Raw genomic sequence first — 6,000 nt, forward strand, 5'->3', positions numbered from 1 at the left:
GAGAACTGTTGTTGCAAAGAAAACTCTGGCTGCTTGGCATATATTGCCGAAGAAGACACACCACCGCTATGCGTTACTGAGCTGCATGCCTTTAGGGCTGCCTGCCTTACAAAATCTGTGTTGCGAACGATGATGGTCCTTTTGCACAAACTTTGATCTACAGTTCACCCTGGTAATCCAAGTAACGGGTAAGTTCACTATATATATGTTGTGTATTTGACGACCAACACTGCTAATATAATATGTTGTTCCTCTACATCAATATAACTTCGAAGGATCACTGACAAAATAATTTTCTGCAAATGAAATAAATTACTCATTCTAATATGAAACCAGTGTTCATCTTTGGATTTATCGTCTGAACAATTATGTTTCTTTCACTTGGAAGTATCTCCAAAACTGCATCCCTACTTAGCCTGGTACACCCGCCTGGTCCATCCCGTCCTCATGCTTTGCATGTGAAGCTCACTCCCTGCTTCCCCTGGCACTTACCCACCTGGCTTTCCCTTAGCACTTGCCTAGCCCCATTGGCCCTCTTCTTCCCCTCCTCCCCCCTGCACTTGTATACCTCCTTGTGCCCCAAGGGAGTTATTCTCAGTGGTTAGGTTGCTCTCATCTGACACTAACCTCTCTTTGTCTGTGATTCCCTCTCAGGAGCTTTGCGATTCATTATCTCAGTTCTTCATTTCCAACATTAATACTATTAAACATAACATCTTGCTGTCTCCCCAGGCTACTGCATTAGGTAGCATGGTTCCTGGGGTCGTCTTGGTGGTATGTTCGCATCAGTGGGCTGTATGTACGACATTTTCACTGACCTTCTGCATGAGATTTCTAAGGCCATTGATAGGGATGTGGCCTAACTGACAGGACCTAGGGAGGTGAAACAAGCTACGGTTATTCCCCTTCTCAAGAAGCCCTCCCAACTAATTACCATCCAATATCACAGTTGCCTTCCCTGAAGAAGCTTCTCGAGGCTCTGATCTCCCCTCTCCTTTCCTCATTTCTGGAGACGTCCAGGTTCCTTGACCCCGTTGAATCGGCTTTCGACGAGGCCGGGGCACAGAGTGTGTCCTGGTATCTGTCCTGGGCAATCTGACTGTACTGGTCGATGCAGCTGGGGTGGGTGCACTGATTTTGCTCAATCGGTCTGCGGCATTTGACACCGTTGACCACCCCACTCGGTTGGCCCACCCAGTCCAAGCCGGTATTGCCGGTCAAGTACTTGCCTGATTTGCTTCTTTTCTGGCAGAGAGAGGCCAAATTCCTTCACTAGCCCTGTTTTTCTCACTTCTCTGTTCCCTTTCTTGTGGTGTTCCCCAGGGCTCTCCCTTGTCCTCGATACTTTTTAATATCTACATTCAGCCGTTTGTTTGTCTCATCTGCTCCTTCGGCATGAGATGCTATTCTTATGCGGACGACACTCAGATCCTGATTCAGTTGGATCTCGAGCAGACTGCGATGTCGTCACGCCTTTTTCGGTGTCTCTCTGCCGTGGGAGAGTGGATGAACCTCAAATGGCTGAAACCTAATGGTGACAAGACGGAGGTGCTGGTGGTGGGTGCCACCCCCCCCCCCGGATCCTTCACTCTGGGTGTCCTACTTCGGACCATCCTCCCTTGGTCCCCTCCCTATTCCGGTCACCACTAAAGAATCTGGGGGTCGTGTTCTTCTCAACCCTTTCCATGGAGCTCCAGGTTGCAGCGGTGTGTAAGGCAACACACTTCCATCTGAGGGTCTTGAGGACAGTTCTCCCCCTTATACCTTGTAAACTGAGACTACCAGTTGTAGCCGCCCTGGTCTTGAGTCGGTTCGACTATTGTAATGCTCGCTAGCTTGCTCAGCCAAAAGGTCTCGTCCAGCGGCTTTAGCGCCTACAAAATCTCGCTGCTCGGCTGGCCACTGGATCCCCGTATGGAGGTCACATTACTCCAATCTTGCGCTTACTACACTGGCTTCCGGTTGCACAGTGCGTGAAGTTTAAATCACTGTGTCTGGTTCACCAGGCCTTGTCGGGCCTGGGAGCTGAGTATCTCCATGATAAATGTTGCTGCTATGGCCCTAATTGGCTTTGTGTTCTAGGTCTGCTGGCCTGCTTTGTGTACCTGCCTTCCGCCACTCTCGAGTGGGAGGGCAGGCTTTCTCTGTGGCAGCGGCTCAGTTATGAAATGACCTGCCACCCGCACTTAGAAATATCTCAAATCATCTACAATTCGGAAGATCCCTGAAGACCTTTCTCTTTTAGGCTACAGTGTTTAGCTATGTGGGCTCCCAGAGCCAGGATACCTTTGGGTGAAAGTGTGCTTTATAAACTCGGATAACGTAACATAACATCCGAATGGCACAAGGCCTAGTAGGACCGTTATTGTTTTTTTTCTTCCCTGCCCGCCCCCTTTTTGTCTTGCGATGTGCCACAGTGTTAGCCAACATTGAAATAACGAGCGATGGAATAGGTCTTGCCAATGTGCACTATGAACATGCTCCTGTGGCCTTTGCACATTTACACCTTACTGTGGAGGCCCACATGTGGAGGACAACCAGGTATGCATGCATCAATGCAGAAATCAATATGATTGTTGGAATATATATATCTATATACACACACACACACACAGAAAACAGTAAGCCTTTCAATACTGCACTCATTCGAGGCATGCTGGAATTTAAGTGATGTCAGCTTTTTTTCTTTTTATTGTTGCTCATTGCATGTGCTGCACTGGATGCAACCATGCCCCCAACTTGGTGCGAAATCGCCCTTTGCCCCCCCTCCCTTCCCGGTCTGTCTGTGCCATCGCTATATATCAACCTGCCGCTTTTGGATTCAAATTCTGTTCATTTCAGAAAAGAAGTGGCCCACTCTGGCTCCAAAAAACGACCCCACACTATTAGATTTTTTTTCGGGCATTGCCATATTGAAGTATAGGGAAATCCAAGCCTGCCTGCACCTCGCCTGAGATCATCTTTGAAAAAATATTTAAATCTTGTGGGACCAGACGCATTGATACCGTTCCAATGGAAGTAAATATTTTCATATGTGGGATAGTTGACATTTTTTTTCATTGCACAGCTTGCCATTAATATTATTCAATTTCGTGGCATGTGTTCCCAAAACGAAACTCCCTCCGACACGCTGTGAAAGCTGGATGAAGGGTCGCATTGATATGTGTCCTTGAATCCACCGCACTAACAATTGAAGGCCAAAATGTGTTGAATAGCCACAAAGAAGTGATAAGATTCACTATATTGAAAGCTTTCGTAGGAATGTTAAGTTTCTATTACTGAGATCTGTCTTTCGAACCAGTTGGTCATCCGTCACATAGGGAGAATGGAAACACAAGACAAAATGCAAGCAAAGTTTGAAATTATATTTATGCAAGTGAGGATGGCAAGTGTGCTGTATGCTACATGATTTACACTGTGACAGATGAATGTTCAATTTGACGCAAATAATAGACATCGTAAATGTTAATCGTAACTTAAATTGATAGTTAACATACATATGTACTGTGTATATACAATTATAAATTGGGTACTGAAATATATTTTTGCATTCTCGATTTTACATATTTATATTATACAGACATGCCCCTGTCATGGATACAGTTTACCGGTCAACAGCTTCTTCAACCGCAATTGGACAATAATCATCAAAAACGCATCTGTGACAATCTGGGACGATCGCCAGATACCAACCTATCCTTTTGCGGTTGCAGTTATGAAGAGCAACATGACAGCCAATAGCTCTGAAACGTGCAGATGTGAAAGTGTTGCATTTGAAATTTAAACCACTCATTTATTCTCTGTAATGGAACGCCATGTGCATCGGTCAGAAAACGGCTATGGAAGATAACAACTTTCTGTGAAGAATGCAAAGACTGAGATTAATCGATTGATGAATGGAATGAGCAATGTAAGATCACTGTAGAACCATGCGATGTTCGCTAGCTATAACTTCTACTGGGAAAAGTTACCCATGTTTTTGTGGACTTAATTACCGCTTTTCACTGTTATGTCAAAATTAAAAGTACTTGTTACACTCCCGACTACTGCCGTTTTCTTCAAAATAAACTGGTTTTATTATTTTTGGGAAAAGAAACAAAAGTTTTGCATCGGTTTGTGGATATGCTTGATCATTCTGCGTTGGATAACGTTATGACATTGGTGATGACAGGGTACGTTTGACTATGCTGCCCATGAACGTCATTAAAATAGGTGGAGCTCATGGCGAGCGTCTTCAACTTGAGGGGCGGATGATCTGAATTAGTACCACGAGGGCACTTCTTAGGGCGATGGATCAACAGATAAGATCAGCACAAGATGGCAGTACCCGACCCGTCGTTTTCACATGTGTTAAAGTGAGAAAAACTCAGGTAAGTTGCATTGCAATTCTTTTTAAGAACTATCGATGTATGCTCTAAAATACATGCCCGATCGATTGGGCCAATAACATTTCTGACCGAGCTACCCCTTTAGTGCAAACGTTAAGAGGATCAACATCGTGCAGTTCTCCAACAGACAGTGTTCGAAGTGAGTAGGAGCGCTGTTCCTACACTTTCACCATTCCTATACTTTTATTTTTCAAGAAGGAAACCAACTCGTTCTCTATAAAATGAAAAGAGGAATCAAGCATACTGCAGATAGCACGGGAGCATGCACAGAAAGAGTGTAGACATTTTGCACAACACAACGTTTTATATGAGGGCTGAAATAGAAAGAAAAATTTAAACGGACATGCCACATGCCCCTTATCGGTCTGTCACAGTTCCACTACTTCATCTGTTACAATTCTACTACTGCCAACAGCTCTTTTTACCCGGGTACACGTACGGCTATGCCTTTAATTGAAAACGCTGTACAAAAGCTCTCACGCGAGATTTTGGGTGAAACTTGCGCCTTCATTTAAATAAAAAATTGTATTAAAAAAACAGCCATAGGATGCAGATAAACGTTGACTAATAAGTCTGGGATGGATAACGGTGACCTCGATGACGTTGGGCCATTTGGAAGTTCCGAATTATGCCCCCTGCCCAATTCACCGTTAGAAATGTAGAAGTGTCATTTTTTCAGGCAAGGCCCTCTCCTGTGCCTTGCAGAGAGTGGAACTGCGTGGTTGGGGGATGAACAGATGCCCGGCGCCACCAGAGTGATACAGTCCCACGCCGAGTGCGCTACCTCTTTTCAGCCACTGACACCCGTGCCTACCTCCCCGCCCTCCTGACACCAGACGGGGAAAGAGCGCGCACCTGCGCAGACGGCGCCGCCCCTTCCGGCTTCGCGCGCCTGGAGGTCGCCTCCAAACGGGGTCGAGCCGGGGTGAGGGACGGTCCGCCATTATCACCTGCAGTGCCGCGAGCCCAGCGACAGTGAACGCGTTCCCCCCTCTCACCTCTTCTCAGGGAGTCAAGCCGGCGCGCTCGCATCCCATGGGATCCGCGGGCTCAGTCACGTCTGCAGCGCGGCCACTATCACGCTCTCTTTTCAATAAAAGAGAGAGGGAGGAAACGCGCTTCCCCAAAACCTTCGCGATTCAACCTGTTTTTGGCGCTGGATGACTCAAGGGTTGCCTGGCAATCTTACTACCGTACCGAGTTGCCATGGGAAGGCTGGTGATGTCATTAACAGGAGCCCGGCGATTCACAAGTCAGACGAAAATAGAAGCTTTCCATTCATCCCTGCTTTTTATGCTGGGAAAGAAGAGTGCTGGGGGCGGAAAGCTATTAAGTTCATCCTTCCGTCTGCTTCACAGACACACGTACTTCACACATTTTTATGAAAATCATTTTTTTAAATAAGCTTTAAAGTATACGAAAGAGGTAGAACAGATCACATTGGTAAATAATGCATCATACACAATCGTATGACACTGTTGAAGCACAACCCCCCCAAAAACATATAACTCTATAGAAGTCTGATACTAACTGCCGTCCCTCTTTCTTCCCTCCCACCCGAACTGGGACGATGACGACTTCAGAGGCAGGGTGCTACAGAACAATGGAAGAC

General features: G+C 46.1%; 1 protein-coding gene across 3 annotated transcripts in view; it reads right to left on the reverse strand.

The window, feature by feature from the left end:
• Nucleotides 1-5,604, reverse strand: part of PAK6 (p21 (RAC1) activated kinase 6) — a 939,585-nt gene extending 933,981 nt beyond the window's left edge. For 2 of the 3 annotated variants that reach the window (XM_069637525.1, XM_069637520.1), the window contains exon 1: nucleotides 5,387-5,577. The gene's annotated coding sequence lies outside the window, so the exon portion shown is untranslated. The other variant, XM_069637521.1, reaches the window with a different exon arrangement.
• Between the last annotated feature and the right edge of the window lie 396 nt (nucleotides 5,605-6,000).

This window comes from Ambystoma mexicanum, chromosome 14 (genome assembly GCF_040938575.1).
Source record: "Ambystoma mexicanum isolate Mex_15411 chromosome 14, UKY_AmexF1_1, whole genome shotgun sequence".
Taxonomy (NCBI): domain Eukaryota; kingdom Metazoa; phylum Chordata; class Amphibia; order Caudata; family Ambystomatidae; genus Ambystoma; species Ambystoma mexicanum.